At 39.3% G+C, this 15,575-nt stretch overlaps 1 long non-coding RNA gene across 3 annotated transcripts; it reads right to left on the bottom strand.

Moving 5' to 3' along the window:
• Window positions 1-2,664, bottom strand: LOC127313666 (uncharacterized). Of its 3 annotated transcripts, XR_007859168.2 has the most exons (4): window positions 2,040-2,664; window positions 1,202-1,314; window positions 960-1,059; window positions 1-809 (listed from the first exon to the last, which is right to left on the bottom strand). It is a non-coding gene; the product is annotated as an uncharacterized lncRNA (long non-coding RNA). The 3 variants fall into 3 exon arrangements; XR_007859167.2 differs by having other exon boundaries at window positions 2-809; window positions 960-1,314; XR_007859166.2 differs by lacking the exon at window positions 2,040-2,664 and having other exon boundaries at window positions 2-809; window positions 1,202-2,029.
• Between the last annotated feature and the right edge of the window lie 12,911 nt (window positions 2,665-15,575).

Here is a 15,575-nt window from a genome sequence, read left to right as displayed (position 1 = left end):
TAAAAGTTTGGTCAAAGTTTACTTGGTTTGACTTTCTAAAAAAAGTCTTAAACCTTAGGATGGAGGTAGTACAAGTGAAGGCGGCTTTTACGGTACCTTTTACTACTGGTGGAAGGTGAGTGGTATGATTTCAAGTCCAACCATTGATTTATGGGCACCACTAGGGATCGGTACCCGATAGTTTGCTTCCTATCGGACCAGCTTTCAGCCGCACGATTGGAAGCCATCTGACCCTCCGAATTCTGTGATTATAGGGACCGTTTGCATGCAGATTAATTGGATGCATTTCCCTGGGATCGAGATCCTCTGACGTAGAGGTAAGTACTGCAGAGGGACGTTAATGATTCTAGTTCGTTCATTCGCATCCCACGGTAGCACGTCCAGCTCCTGAAAACACAGCACACGTCCGGCCCAAAAGCCCAGATCAGCAATAGGCCATGAGTCGCTCCAATACAGAAAAGGCGCCAGAACAGAGAAAAAGGGCGCGAGATCGTGGACAGAAAGAAACAACGCGAGAAAAAGGGATCGCCAGAACCTGGAACCTGGAACGAACCTGGAAGGGTTGCGCTGCTCTGCTTCTCATTATTAGGTAAATTCTCATTATCCTGGATTGTAACACCAGTAGGTGGACAAGTACATATGGCCCAGATTTCTCAGTTTCTCATACAGTTTTTCACATAAAGGTAATCACCTCAGTAGATCAAACTCTCACCTTGAGATTTCTTTGGAACTTGATCAATCTTCATGTTTCTCATGGAAGTAGTTTGCTGAACTTCATCAAGCATCCCGTTTGCCAATGGAACAAGAAACTGAGAAAGAAACAGAAATGTCAGAACAGATTAACACCCTCGCATCATGATCCCAATATCAGTCGGTAATTTCATTATCCCAAGTACATTGCCATCATTTTTCCTAGATTTGAATAAGCAGTTGTAGTTTGTCATATCCCTAAGTAGTACCTGTTTTATTTTTACACAGCAGAGTTGTACTTCCTGGTTTGGCACCTCATGTTGGCATGGAATTCAGAAATTCAGATGAAGCTTGGGCATTTTGGATAACCTATAGCGGGCAGCAAGGCTTCGAGGTTAGAAAATGTACACAAACAAAAGAACATCCGATGGAAAGATTACATCATGCAAATTTGTTTGTGCAAATGAAGGTCTTCGATCACAAGACAAGAGGGATTATTTAACAAAGTTACCTCGGGCTGAAACTAGAACCGATTGTGAGGTCCACATGAATGTTAAAATGGACCGAGAGAAGGAAAATCTCAAAGTATCTTCGTTAGTTTTGGAACACAATCACACACTACACCTGTCAGAAACTTTACACTTAATGGTGTCACAAAGGAAAATTTCAGAGTTACAAGCTATTAAATTTACAGGGACCAATAACAGATGACATTTTTACTAGATTGTGGTGAGATATTTCTGATTTTGGATGCCATTCAGTTCAGTTCAGCTATGGGCAATAGTTGCCATTTAGTTCTAGTGCTATTCAGTTTAGTTCTGAGCAATAGCACCATTTTGTTCAAATTCAGTAGCAGAATTTTTTTGCATTCAGTTGTGCGTGCCATTTTGTTCAAGTTATGTACGTATGATAAACAGAGGATTCAAAAGAAAAATGACAGGGCAAGTGAGCCAGCAGCACACCAACGAGGACTAAATTAATTATCCTCCGTAACAAGAAGACGAGTTTCAGCTGGAAATCCCAAAACTGATCCAATATGCAACAGATAATTACAGGTTAAAAAAAGAAGAGTACTTAATCAAGTGGATTCAGTAAAGATTCTACCGGATTCAGCTGTGCCTGCCATTTTGTTCAAATTAAGTTCAAAGAACCGTTTTGTTAAAATTCAATTAGCAGTAACAATTTGCATTCAGTTCAGATTTCTACATTGGTAAGAACTTCTGTTCAGTTTGCACATGTAAAAACTCCCACTAATTTATTCATAACATTAGAGCAAATACTGAACTAGGTATCATCTGGATTTTTTTTCAGTCAAAACAACTAAAACAATACCTGGGAAGCATGCTTACCGGCGGCGGCACCAGATGATGAGTGCGTCGACTAGATGTCGAGCTCCTGCTCCCGCTTAGAGTACGCAGCCGGTGTGTGCCAGGGAAGCCGCAACGCACATATCAAGCGAGGCGACCAGGCCTGCAAGCACTCGTGCTCCTCCGCTTGGAGGACGTGGTCAGCGTTCACTAGAGCGCACAAATGGAGCGCGGAGAGCATCACTCCTGCTCCTCCGGTTGGCGGACTCGGACGATGTGCGCCAGGGAAGCGGAGCGCACAGATCGAGCTCGGTGACCAGTCCGGCAAGCGCCCTTGCTCTGTTTGGACGACGCGGCCGGCGTTCGCCAGGGAAGATACGAGAAGTCGACCGCATCGACCAGGCCGGCAGGGCGCTGGTTGAGAGCGGCCTCTCCGACGTGGTGCAGCCGACCACCAGTGTGGAGCTAGGCTATGTCAGTGAGCAACGGCGACGGCAAGAAAGAGGAATTCTAGACGGAAGACTTTTTTTTTTCTCTCAACTGGAGCGTTGTTTTTCTCTTCTAGTATTTGCTGAACTGGCCTTTTGGGCCGGATGTGCGTTTTGTTTCAGGAATTGGAGGATTGAACGTTCTGCCGTGGGATGCGAACGGACGAACGAGAATCGTCAACGTCTGTGGTGACCCGGCATACCACTGCATGGTGTAGTATGCAAGTCTGATATAACACCAATGAAACACCGTTCCACTAGTATTATATCGCTCAGAGCGGTACAACAGAAACATATGCGGGTCCAAGGTATGTCTATAGAATTACAACATCGACTCTTTACAAAAGATCCACACAGCCTCCTACTTTACAATGAGGTAAAACTGCAAATAAACTCCAGAAGAACGACTCGTGATCTAAGCCTATCACGAACTCTATTTGTAGAGTATCTAACTAGCTACAGAGGCTAAGAATAGATTTTAGCTAATTAGGAGCTAGGTTTAGGAAGCTAGTTCCCTTCTATGGCTAAACTAGGGTTTCTCCTTGATGGATGTGGTATCTGACTCCTCTGACAGGGTCCTGTACCTTGAAGTAGTTGTTGACTCCTCGTTCTTCGAGTTGCACTGTAGATCCTCCTTCGATGCCTCCATATCTAAGCAGGGGATTTAAGAGTGGGATGAGTACGAGCGTACTCAACAAGTTCATTATAGGAAAGAGGTGTTTAATGCACTAGCTACGGCATTAGACCAGAAAGTCTAATACCAATGCAAGTTTTCATAACCATTTCTTCAAAAGGTTGCTTTTACTCAGAAGAACTATGTCCGTCAGCCTTCACCGGTTTATTAGAACTTCATGGAGCTCCTTTCCGGCCGCGTTCGCAGTTCCATATCCCGGAACAGGGAGTGACAGGTCACGGTTCTTTACACTCTGCAGAGGTGTGTTGCTTTACCCATAAGAGATCTTAACCTTGGTGCCAACCGGGCGTACTCCCCGTCCACACTTCCTTTGGTGTGAGGCCCGGTATAAGGTCTAGCCAATCATGTTCCTCCGCTACCTCGAACACCCACCCGTTGTTGCATGCGCCGACCCTGGGTCCACGTCGGTCCCATTATTCCTGTAGATTTCAAGGTGGACCCCGACCACGACAACAGTGCTGGGCTCTACCATACACTCCTACGCCGGTGGCTGCAACCCATCATAGACCGCAATACCGTGGGGACTTAAGGCTTCCCCAGCCTACCGCTTGTTCTTCGAACGACAAGTGTCTACGGACTGTGCCGTGGGGACTTAAGGCTTCCCCAGCCTACCGCTTGCCGCCGACAGATACAAGTGTCTACGGTAAAGCGCATCCGTTGATGAACGAGAGGTGGAAACACTTTTGACTACTCCGTCCCACTCCGGATCTTATGGTTAACACGGGTATTACGGCACAAGAATCACTGGCGACATTTGTTGTTTAATCCTAGATGGATATAAACCCGTGCAATGGAACCTCCACCATATCAACACAATCCATGGTTCCATTGCCCACCACATAGTCATATTCATAGTTATGAAAGTAGTGGTTTTGATTTTTATGCAATAGTGATAACCATAATACTTTGCAAGTAATTTGATAGAAATACACAAATGACATGAGCAAGTGATGAACTTGCCTTTCTTGGCTGCAAGATTATGCAGACAAGGTCTTCGATACGCAATAACTCCAAATTCTGAAATAGCATCATCGTCCGGTAAGGACGATGTTTAAAAGATTGGCAAGGATGCAATAATGCATAAGAATGAGATGCAATTCGCTCTAAGCGTGACCTAACCCCGATGATTTAGGATCAGTGAGTTGTAATGATTAGTCCAGGGTGTGTTGCACTTTTAGAGTGATTCACAAACAAAGTTCTTATCCAGGGTGGTGTTGTTTTAGAATTCTAAGCAGGTGGCAAAATGAATAGTAACAACCATACACAACCAGCAATAGTAGCTGTATAATAAGTAAAGAGCAGTTGTCAATTTTAAGTCCTATAATACATGGTTGATGATTACTTTTTATATAATTCAAAAGATTAACCTTTGGAGAATATGTTCTTAAATAAAGAACAAGTATGGTAATTAGATTGGGTTTCTATGGTTGACTATGGTTTCAGGTAGTTGCTGGAGTAAATATTAGATGGATCCCAACAAAGTTGGATTCATCAACACCTAGGGCTTGTAAGGTTAAGATAAGCCTAGGTATCCTAAGCAATTCATTATACAGGTTGTTGTCAAGGTTGGTTTATCTTGCTAGGGATAGCTGGCTAGGGTTTATAGGTCCTTAATAGCAGGGTTGGTGATGATTCCTTATTTTCTTCAAAAGAGTAACTTTTGAAGAACATACTTCTTAAATAATAAGACGTATTGCAATTAAGGTTGAGGTTATCTTGTATTAGCCATTGGATTCACTAAGTAAGGGATGGTGATTTCCTAAATAGGATGTTAATAATTATCTCACACTAATAGGGTTTAGTGTGTATGGGATATGATGTCAATATTAGCATGGTTGCTATTGGAGTTCATCACAATGGTGTGATGCTAGTCAAGGCTAATTAAGGATGAAATCTTAGGTAATAGGATCTAGGGTTGATCCTATTTGATCATCTAGGTTTTATTAAGATGAACATATGGAATTCTAAATTCTTAGTGATAGGGCTCCTTCTTTTTATGTTGACATGGCAAGTATTTAATTGTTATTATGGTTCTATGATGGAAAATAAAATATTACGATCACATGTTATAACCTAGGGTTTAGGTTTAGAACAATTTAGGGTTCATAGGGATTAATGGAGCTAGGGTCTAAATGGAATTAGGGTTTTAGGTTTGCACATGAAATGATAGGGTTGTACTATCATTCAATATGGAATTAGGACTTGTTATTTACCATGTGGTTATTTGTTTAATAACTTCATTTTAAATTTGAAGTTATTAGTAATTTGGAATTAAAAATAATATTGAATTTGGTATTATATTATTTTTAATCAATTAATAATTAAGGTAATTATTAATTAGGGTTTAAATCTCTCTAATAATGATTTAACAAATAATAAATAAATAAAATTAGTTTTCAGGTTTTTCTTTATTTATTTATTGTTTTTATTTAATTTGGAAGATTTTCCTAATTATTGAATTTTAATTGCATTTAGAATTAAAAGAAAAGACTTAATTATTAAGTTTAAAACAATTAAATTTTTATTAAAAATAAAAATTTCATATTATATTTTTATTGGGTAGATTTTATTTTTAGGATCATTTTGGTATCTCATTTGAATTTTTTCTGAATTATAATGAATTTTCTAGAATTATTTGAAGTTGCAGCAATTTTCTGGAATAAACTTAAATGAATAACGATTTTGTTACCGTGGCAGAACCTAACCCTAGTCACTGACCCGTGGGGCCTGGGCCACGTAGGCTGCCACGTGAGCAACGACTAGTCACGGTTGATCGGTAGTTTGACTCTACCGGCGGTTAAACGCCGGCGAGGCGCGTGCGGCGGCGCCGCCAATTCCTGGCACCCCCGGACGCGCTACTACCACTACTCGAACCCCCTCGACACGCTGAATCCAATGGTAAGGTTGGTTGCTCGAATGACTCGCCGGAGCACCGTCGGCGAGCATGGCCACGGTGGTTCAACTCCGGCCAAGTAGCCCTATGGAGCTACAGACCACGGATTGATGCAATTTAGGTATCAATAGAAGCGCAAGCTCACCGTGGTTCGGTCGAGATGGTCAGCGGGGTTGGGGAAGGTTTAGTTCGCCGGAATTTGGGGTCACCGGTGTCGGAGAAGATGAACTCGTCGGCGATGCTACGGATCGCCCCGTCTCAATTCCTTTTGCACGATGACCAAGTCGAGCCTGGCGGTGATGATGGTGTCCTCGGCTTGGCTCGGGGGTGCTCCAATCGCCGGCGGTAATGGTGGAGTGGTGCGGCCAGGTTTCGGTATTGGGGAAGAATTGGAGCAAGGAGGAAGAAAACGAGCCAGGGTTCGACAGCAAGCTTTTATATGGCGCCAAGACATGCCTCGTCACGACGCCGAATGAGGAGAGCTCGCCAGCGGCAAGGAGAATCGAAGCACGGCTTCGTGCTGGCCGGCATGCGAGAGGAAAGGGATGAGGACGACCTGGTTCGGAGATATTTCGACGAAGGGGTTTCTGGGCTAAGTTGGGCTGGTGTTGTTGGGCCAATTGTTGGGCTGCTTGGTGGGCTACACGGCAAGGTAAGTCCAGGTAAAGTTTTTCCCCCTCTTTTCTATTTTCTATTTTCTGTTTTATATTTTCTATTTGAATCTGATTTAAACTCAAATTTGAATTGCAGGGTTCTTGTTATGTTAATTGAATTGAGATGTAGTGCAAGGACTATTACTTCATTCTTTATTTAAAACAAATATTTTGTATTGGGTTATAATGCATAGTTGTGGGTTGTTCATACTAGCAAATAGGCATGGGTTTCAATTCTTATTTTTTAATTTCTTTTTCTTGTGAATTAATTCTGTCAGGATTTATGAGAGTTGATAATTGCAACTCAAAGTATTTCAGAGGTTATTATTAAGACTTGTTTCCCATTTGAGAAGTGGATGACTTACATTTGATTTTGTGTGATCACCAACTTATTAAGGTTTAATAGTTTCTCTTTTAACCCCCTTCTGAGTTTAACACTATTATTATATTTGAAAGTATCTAAGGTAGGTATTGTCTCCCTCAAGGTTTGGTTTTAGGTTATGAGACTTGGCATTAGGTGACTTTTATGTTTTATAATTGAGCATAAGCTTTGATTTATGAGCCATTAGGGTCCAAATGCTAATTACCTAATGACAAATGGTTTGAATTTCAATTATAGCCTAGCTTTTAGTTGTGATCACACAAGTGATACACAAGCTAGGGTTAAGATATAATGCTAGGTTGTGGATATGATATGACACCATATTGCATGTGCTAGGATTTAATTTCCCCTAATCATGATAAGGTGATTACTGGCTTAATAGTTGATGTTCACCTTTAGTTATTAAGGACTTGAGAATTGGTTTTACCTTATACCAATAGATTTCTATTATATCCTTAATCTATTGTTAAAGTAACTAAAGTTGTTATAGTTCTTTTTATAGTTAACTTTGGTCATATGGATGTATGGTTTCTCACCATATTAAGTATAGAGTTTAACTTTAAGGTTGTCTTAGGTTCTTTAATCTATGGAATAAATGGTATGTAGAGGTGGTAGGATGCTACTTATGATCACCAAGTGATTCATAGGTAAAGGTTGGGATATAAGCCTAGGGTTGCTTACTAGTTACCTCCCTATGATTTTATGTGGTGAATGATATCTAATTATCCTATTAGGGTTTATCTTATCCTCACATACCTCAAGAGCATGATCATGGATTAGGCATGATTAACTTGTTCTTAATATCATTTCCTCAAGTTCTTAGGTTTTATGGTCATCATTCAATTTATAATGTTCAAGGTTGGGCTTCCTAAAGTATTTCTAATGGAATGGTTTTCACTTCCATGATCAAGTGTTGTCTTGATTAACTAAACATAATATCTCCCTTATAGTTTCTTGGGTGGACCTGGCTATGGTTGTCTCTATAGGTTATATCCCGGAAAATGCCTGAGATATTTTGTTAGGGTTCCACTTAAATAAGGTTGATATTATCATCTGGGTATATGTGTAATTCTCTCCCTCAAACTCAAGTGTTGCCTCAACTAACTTGAGTGTAACACCATAATTGATCTCTCTTGTATAAGAAGGGATTATTCTAGGTTATGGTGTACTCCTAATACTCTAGTTCAATTGTTGTCCTTTATTCTTGAATAAATAAAGCTATGTTTTGTATGATTGGTCTCTCTCATTTTGGAAAGGACTCTAATACTAACTTAAGGTTAGGCTCCATAGGAATTGATGTGATCATCAATATCTATGTTTAACATAAATTGTTTCTCTCTCTAGGAATGTCTTGAATAATATCCTAGGGTTCCTCTTAAAAATGATGATTTGAATACTTGGATGTGTATCCAAGGTTTAGCTCAAGGTTTGTTATTGCTTCTCTAATAAATACTATAGAACTCTCACCTCTCTAGGTTTGATGTGTAATAACTTGGAATGGAGAAGAATATCTATTTCTGGAGTGGATTTTCTTGTGATAACTCCAATGTTGAAGTGGAGTGAATACCCTGAGGTTTCATGGTAGGATCAGGATTAGTTTTAAGACATGGGAAAGATAAGTAAAGAATGGTTTCTCCCTTTTATTGTTACTTGGTTTGTAATTGACAAATGTTCTTGTGTTATGGCAATGATTACCATATTATGATATGTTATAAGATCAAGTAGTTGATCATTGAGTAAAGTGTTGTTGTGTTGATTATGAGTTCCATTTGATCTAACCCCTTAGATCAAATCATCTTTACCCAAAACAAGGTTTTAACAAAGTCACATTGAGGTTTATAGCGCTTGACTTGATGAGCTACTTCAATTCCACCAAGGTCAAGTGAAACTTCGATTCCATCGTGTTTGTTTTACTTTAAAGCGCGAAAATTCCCCAGATTTTCTATGCATGAATGCAATGCACACATCTGTTTCCTCTATTTTTGTAACCCCATTACCTGGGATATTACAGTCTCTACCCCTTAAACTAAACTTCGTCCTCAAAGTTTGATATCTCTCACGTTTCGGAGTGTGGATCTGACTTGTGCAGACTACATCTTTTCTCAAACTCCTTGGTGATCTCACTGGATATAATTTAATATATCCCTTGTCCAGATTCTACCTGGAATCCATTAGGGTTTGTCTCTGAACCATGGTTCTTACTTTGATTCATCGATTTCTTCCAACTCTATAAGCTTGTTTCCTTTCTCATTGAAGATTCAAGGATTGAGACTTCTTCTTGTCCTGACAGTCTTAATTGAGGACTAATTGGATAACATTCTCCTATTTGATAAAATAGGTCTTTGTTTTCCCTTACTACCAAAATTGCAATAATGGAACTAAGTAAGGTACTTAACATGGAATGGTTGTGATGGTTTATTTTCCTAAGAATGGATTAGACTCATTTAGTCCATCCAATCATGGTTTATAGCTGATACCTATAACTATTTTTGTGTTCTTTAGGTTCCATGAAAGGAATCATTCTATTAGTCCTTAATTTTGGTATGGTCAATCTTCTTCGGTCTTTGGCCTTCTTGAGCTATATTTGGTCTCCTATATTTCCTTCTTCCAACTTCATTAAGCTTAGCTTACTTGAGCTTTCGTACTTATGAGTAAATCTTACTCACTTTCTCGAGTTATAGTCCACTTCTTACTTCCTCGAGGTATAAACCCCGGCTACTGGTCTGACATCCTTCTGAAAGTAGTGTTCAACAATCTTATGAAAATAAGATCGAATTCCTCTCAGTTCAGACCTTCATCAACTATCTTGCTCAAAATATTGAGTTATTATACAGCCAACTCAATCTTTACTCTACCCCTTAGAGTTTTCTTATGGTTTTCAACTCCTTTTCTTCCAACCATTGGATTGATGGTTAGAATATTGGTCTAGGTGTAGCTTTGGTTTGTACTTCTTCTAAGGTCTCATAAAGAATGTTTGTGGTATATCCACTCAGTTGTGGACATCCAATGTGAATCCTTCGACTAATTGATTATAGGTCATTGTTAATTGGCTAATAAAATTTTATTTGTTCACAACTTTTTGGTACAATTACTCCAATGGTGGACTACTTGATACCAATTGGAGCTATTTGTTATCTAAAAATGGATTCTATTAGAGGTTCTGATCAACTGGACGAAACATCCTCTACTTTATCTCGCAGTATTAGTACTATACCAATTGTGGTCTTCTGATATCAACTATGGCCTTCTTATATCTGCTATGGTTTCATAGGTCATCTTCCTTCCTTCAGGGTTTATTGTTGCAAGAAAACCACTAGCTGACACTATGAATATAGTATCCTAAGTGATTTCCCATGCATTCCCTCGTCTTTAATGCTTATGGTTCTACTTCTACTTCACCATAATCATTATATTTCTCACCTTCATGCCTCTTCCGTACTAAAGTACTCCTCTGTTGAGGTAAAGCATGAGTTTTGATTGGTACTTCCTTCAGAGTATTGTGGTTACTTCCCACAACTTTGCTTCCTTTTTTTTTTTTTTTTTTTTTAATGAACCTTCATCTTGTCTTCGCAATCTTCAGAATGCGTCACTTCCTCACACGAATACCATTACCCTCTAGATCTATAGCATCAAGTAAGGACTTGATATTGCAACATGCATTTGCATACCAAAGTCAAACTTCATGTATGGATCTAGTCAAACAATGAAAATCCAATAAAATCCAAGAAGATTCAGCTTTGTGCTTATACTACACATCATCTTAAGCCTGAATATAGTATTTGAGTAAGACATCTCTAAACAACAGGCTCTGATGTGTAGAATATAACACCACATAAGATAGGTTTATATCGTGATACTTAGCACGAATATTTGGTATTCTACTATTTGTCTCAACATTTACCTTAATTGCACAATTGCAATGAGATAAACTTGACACAAAGTGGTTTGGGATGGTTAAGGTTAACCTAATTTTCTTTGGAAGTACTGCTTAACTTTCATTTTATTGGAGACTATCTCACATGATATGTTTAGGTTCTAACATTGCTATACTAAACACATAACTATGGAAATATAACTCATATACTTCCATTTTTTCTTACCATATAACTAGGATTCTGATGTACTTGACACAGTTACTATGGTTTTGGAACACAAATCTTGCACTATTGTTTTGCACTTGGCTTCTTATTGTACTCCTCTGAATTAATTATAAGGTTCTAGTCCATCACATAATGATTCTCAGGTGAATCATATATGATTAGCAACTCTACCATGTAAGTAGACAAATTTTATTCTTACCTCCCATGATTAACTCATCATGGTCTACACTACCTCATATAAATTATATTTATCACATGCTATTAGTTGTTTTCACAAGTTGGGTGAATTTTACCTTCCTATTACTTGTCTTGGTATACCTATTCTAGTATGCTATCTTCCTACTTTACTTATCCTTATTACTTGATATCACTCCTATTTCAAGTCTGGATAATTCTTACTTAACCATAACATTTGTTGGTACACATCTTCCAATAGGATATCTTCCTTATGGTTGTATCCTCTCTTTGGACTACCATGTATTGTATACCAACTGTGATCTACTCATCTATTGTTTTAAGGACTTTTTGATATACTACCTTCTTGGGATTAGCTGACTAATTTTCTTTTATCTTGGTAAGTTAGGTAGGAAATGTTGACTCAAGTGTGTCAGGACTATTCTCAAGTGAATATCCATCTCAAGTCATAAGAATATTTGGTTTAACTAAGACAACTTCCTATAGACACTACCAATCCTATAGGTCTCCTTTAAAGGGTTTTAATCCTAGGGTCAAAGCATTTGCTCTGATACCAACTGTGGTGACCCGGCATACCACTGCATGGTGTAGTATGCAAGTCTGATATAACACCAATGAAACACCGTTCCACTAGTATTATATCGCTCAGAGCGGTACAACAGAAACATATGCGGGTCCAAGGTATGTCTATAGAATTACAACATCGACTCTTTACAAAAGATCCACACAGCCTCCTACTTTACAATGAGGTAAAACTGCAAATAAACTCCAGAAGAACGACTCATGATCTAAGCCTATCACGAACTCTATTTGTAGAGTATCTAACTAGCTACAGAGGCTAAGAATAGATTTTAGCTAATTAGGAGCTAGGTTTAGGAAGCTAGTTCCCTTCTATGGCTAAACTAGGGTTTCTCCTTGATGGATGTGGTATCTGACTCCTCTGACAGGGTCCTGTACCTTGAAGTAGTTGTTGACTCCTCGTTCTTCGAGTTGCACTGTAGATCCTCCTTCGATGCCTCCATATCTAAGCAGGGGATTTAAGAGTGGGATGAGTACGAGCGTACTCAACAAGTTCATTATAGGAAAGAGGTGTTTAATGCACTAGCTACGGCATTAGACCAGAAAGTCTAATACCAATGCAAGTTTTCATAACCATTTCTTCAAAAGGTTGCTTTTACTCAGAAGAACTATGTCCGTCAGCCTTCACCGGTTTATTAGAACTTCATGGAGCTCCTTTCCGGCCGCGTTCGTAGTTCCATATCCCGGAACAGGGAGTGACAGGTCACGGTTCTTTACACTCTGCAGAGGTGTGTTGCTTTACCCATAAGAGATCTTAACCTTGGTGCCAACCGGGCGAGGCGCGTGCGGCGGCGCCGCCAATTCCTGGCACCCCCGGACGCGCTACTACCACTACTCGAACCCCCTCGACACGCTGAGTCCAATGGTAAGGTTGGTTGCTCGAATGACTCGCCGGAGCACCGTCGGCGAGCATGGCCGCGGTGGTTCAACTCCGGCCAAGTAGCCCTATGGAGCTACAGACCACGGATTGATGCAATTTAGGTATCAATAGAAGCGCAAGCTCACCGTGGTTCGGTCGAGATGGTCAGCGGGGTTGGGGAAGGTTTAGTTCGCCGGAATTTGGGGTCACCGGTGTCGGAGAAGATGAACTCGTCGGCGATGCTACGGATCGCCCCGTCTCAATTCCTTTTGCACGATGACCAAGTCGAGCTTGGCGGTGATGATGGTGTCCTCGGCTTGGCTCGGGGGTGCTCCAATCGCCGGCGGTAATGGTGGAGTGGTGCGGCCAGGTTTCGGTATTGGGGAAGAATTGGAGCAAGGAGGAAGAAAACGAGCCAGGGTTCGACAACAAGCTTTTATATGGCGCCAAGACATGCCTCGTCACGACGCCGAATGAGGAGAGCTCGCCAGCGGCAAGGAGAATCGAAGCACGGCTTCGTGCTGGCCGGCATGCGAGAGGAAAGGGATGAGGACGACCTGGTTCGGAGATATTTCGACGAAGGGGTTTCTGGGCTAAGTTGGGCTGGTGCTGTTGGGCCAATTGTTGGGCTGCTTGGTGGGCTACACGGCCAGGTAAGTCCAGGTAAAGTTTTTTCCCCTCTTTTCTATTTTCTATTTTCTGTTTTATATTTTCTATTTGAATCTGATTTAAACTCAAATTTGAATTGCAGGGTTCTTGTTATGTTAATTGAATTGAGATGTAGTGCAAGGACTATTACTTCATTCTTTATTTAAAACAAATATTTTGTATTGGGTTATAATGCATAGTTGTGGGTTGTTCATACTAGCAAATAGGCATGGGTTTCAATTCTTATTTTTTAATTTCTTTTTCTTGTGAATTAATTCTGTCAGGATTTATGAGAGTTGATAATTGCAACTCAAAGTATTTCAGAGGTTATTATTAAGACTTGGTTCCCATTTGAGAAGTGGATGACTTACATTTGATTTTGTGTGATCACCAACTTATTAAGGTTTAATAGTTTCTCTTTTAACCCCCTTCTGAGTTTAACACTATTATTATATTTGAAAGTATCTAAGGTAGGTATTGTCTCCCTCAAGGTTTGGTTTTAGGTTATGAGACTTGGCATTAGGTGACTTTTATGTTTTATAATTGAGCATAAGCTTTGATTTATGAGCCATTAGGGTCCAAATGCTAATTACCTAATGACAAATGGTTTGAATTTCAATTATAGCCTAGCTTTTAGTTGTGATCACACAAGTGATACACAAGCTAGGGTTAAGATATAATGCTAGGTTGTGGATATGATATGACACCATATTGCATGTGCTAGGATTTAATTTCCCCTAATCATGATAAGGTGATTACTGGCTTAATAGTTGATGTTCACCTTTAGTTATTAAGGACTTGAGAATTGGTTTTACCTTATACCAATAGATTTCTATTATATCCTTAATCTATTGTTAAAGTAACTAAAGTTGTTATAGTTCTTTTTATAGTTAACTTTGGTCATATGGATGTATGGTTTCTCACCATATTAAGTATAGAGTTTAACTTTAAGGTTGTCTTAGGTTCTTTAATCTATGGAATAAATGGTATGTAGAGGTGGTAGGATGCTACTTATGATCACCAAGTGATTCATAGGTAAAGGTTGGGATATAAGCCTAGGGTTGCTTACTAGTTACCTCCCTATGATTTTATGTGGTGAATGATATCTAATTATCCTATTAGGGTTTATCTTATCCTCACATACCTCAAGAGCATGATCATGGATTAGGCATGATTAACTTGTTCTTAATATCATTTCCTCAAGTTCTTAGGTTTTATGGTCATCATTCAATTTATAATGTTCAAGGTTGGGCTTCCTAAAGTATTTCTAATGGAATGGTTTTCACTTCCATGATCAAGTGTTGTCTTGATTAACTAAACATAATATCTCCCTTATAGTTTCTTGGGTGGACCTGGCTATGGTTGTCTCTATAGGTTATATCCCAGGAAAATGCCTGAGATATTTTGTTAGGGTTCCACTTAAATAAGGTTGATATTATCATCTGGGTATATGTGTAATTCTCTCCCTCAAACTCAAGTGTTGCCTCAACTAACTTGAGTGTAACACCATAATTGATCTCTCTTGTATAAGAAGGGATTATTCTAGGTTATGGTGTACTCCTAATACTCTAGTTCAATTGTTGTCCTTTATTCTTGAATAAATAAAGCTATGTTTTGTATGATTGGTCTCTCTCATTTTGGAAAGGACTCTAATACTAACTTAAGGTTAGGCTCCATAGGAATTGATGTGATCATCAATATCTATGTTTAACATAAATTGTTTCTCTCTCTAGGAATGTCTTGAATAATATCCTAGGGTTCCTCTTAAAAATGATGATTTGAATACTTGGATGTGTATCCAAGGTTTAGCTCAAGGTTTGTTATTGCTTCTCTAATAAATACTATAGAACTCTCACCTCTCTAGGTTTGATGTGTAATAACTTGGAATGGAGAAGAATATCTATTTCTGGAGTGGATTTTCTTGTGATAACTCCAATGTTGAAGTGGAGTGAATACCCTGAGGTTTCATGGTAGGATCAGGATTAGTTTTAAGACATGGGAAAGATAAGTAAAGAATGGTTTCTCCCTTTTATTGTTACTTGGTTTGTAATTGACAAATGTTCTTGTGTTATGGCAATGATTACCAT

Source organism: Lolium perenne, chromosome 7 (assembly GCF_019359855.2).
Source record: "Lolium perenne isolate Kyuss_39 chromosome 7, Kyuss_2.0, whole genome shotgun sequence".
Taxonomy (NCBI): Eukaryota; Viridiplantae; Streptophyta; class Magnoliopsida; order Poales; family Poaceae; genus Lolium; species Lolium perenne.
The sequence above is the reverse complement of the archived record's forward strand: the minus strand, read 5'-3'. Positions and strand labels throughout refer to the sequence as shown.